The following is a 1,860-nucleotide window of genomic DNA, read 5'->3' as shown; positions in this document are numbered from 1 at the left end:
CCCCCCCCGCCCCCAAGTTTCTCTCAGATCATCCTGAGAGTCTCCTGAGAGTGACTCTCTCACGCAGTACTCATCATTTCCCTTTTCAGCTGCTCAGCTAGGTAAGGGCCGTGGAAGATGCCAGAAGGTCCTGGGGCTGGCACTTAACTGTATACATCCAAGTAAGCTTCCAGGAAGTGCTTGTGCCAAAGGCATGGACGACATCGCCATCCGGCCTGCTGCTGCCCACACTTGCCTTGAATAGCCAGGGGGATCACGGGCCTTGGGCCTATCAGTAGGACCACAGGGGAGACGTGTCCAATCTTTTACATTACGGTAACTGCCTTTCTCTAAAACTCTTAATTTTCACTTTTCTTTCCACAGCTTGGAGCTTGCACGAACCCAGGGGGAAAAGAACACCCATCCTTGCCGAGGGTAGGATGGAAGAAAGGGTAAGCGTGGCTTTCGTCTTCTCAGCCCTCCCCACAGGGAGGAAAGGGATGGGGGACCAGATAATAGGGTCCGAATCATGGCCCCAATCAAAAACTCATTGCAGTTTGTCAAATTACACTCAGTCCTCGAGACCTGTCAAATAGGGGCAGAGAATATTGAGGTCACTTAGTCCAAATGTCCACACAGAGCCCAAGTCGCCTTTGCAGAAATCCTCCTGGGTGGCCCTCTACCTGCTATTCGCACATATCTACCTGAGTGGGGAGGGCTCCAGAATGGAATGCAACAGGCCTGATGTGGCACCCGTACTTGCATGTCGGGTTCTCCTTGGCTTACGTGAAACAGAAAGCATCTTCCCCCAGCACACACTTTAAGCCCCCAGGAACAGATTTCAGTAATCTCCCTATGCCTCCTGATGCCTCCAGCTGACCTAAGCCATCTGTGGGAGTTAACACTTCACCGTATAACCATTGCCAGGCTTCCAGCCTGGTAAGCTGCTTGGCATATGGGAGCTGGCATGCCATTAAAGTGACAAAGGGGAATAAGGCAGAAATGAGAGGGGGGTATAAGGAGAAAAAGCCGCAAAATATGCGTCCACCAAGATGTTGGAGGGAGGGAGCAACAAACAGAGTGTCTTTAAACTTAGTTTTCATCTTCTAAAAGACATCTGGGTTTCGCATGCAGGGAGGGGGAAGATAAATCATTCATTCATTCATCCCTTCACCCAACAAACATTTATTGAATGCCTACTGTGTGCTGGGCATGACGCTCAAAGGTGGAGATGTGGCCAGTGCAATGGAATTGGCATGCCTGGGGCAGGGGGTCACATCTGCTGCCTAGCAGTGGGGTCGGCAGACCGAAGCCGTGGCAGGCTTCAGGAAGAGGTCTGACTACCAGTTGGCCTGGGAGTGGGGGTCGATGAGGTTTCTGGGCAGAGCAGAGCTATGAGCAAAATCACTGACACACAGGTCAGGGTGGGTTTAAGGACCTATTAAACCCAGGGCACTATTAGAATGGGAAGTTCAAGATGGAGGTGTGGGGAAGCCAGGCCCACAGCAGCTTCAAATCCCACCCCGAGGATCTTGGACTTTATCTTCCAGGCTGTCGGGGAAGCACTGAAGGTTGGCGGGGAAGGGTGAGGCTTTTTAGAGGAGCGTCCAGTGAACTCTTTGTCTAGGAACACGAAGCCAGAACCACATGAAGAAACACTGCTGTGGATTTGTGAAGTGCTGCCAGTCCCTTCAGTGAGGGAAATCTAGAGTTCATGCACCTGACCATCCCATTACAGGGACTCTTCACCCCACTCCAGAACAGCACTAAGACCTGAACCTAGTTATTTAAAACTTTGATTTAGTTTCTTCTTTCTCAGAATCTAACTTGACAAAATGTTCTTGGTTTTGCAACTGTGGACTTTACACAGGGGGTGCTGAG

This window comes from Pteropus vampyrus, unplaced genomic scaffold, assembly GCF_000151845.1.
Source record: "Pteropus vampyrus isolate Shadow unplaced genomic scaffold, Pvam_2.0 Scaffold32, whole genome shotgun sequence".
Lineage (NCBI taxonomy): Eukaryota > Metazoa > Chordata > Mammalia > Chiroptera > Pteropodidae > Pteropus > Pteropus vampyrus.
This window is presented reverse-complemented; position numbering follows the sequence as displayed.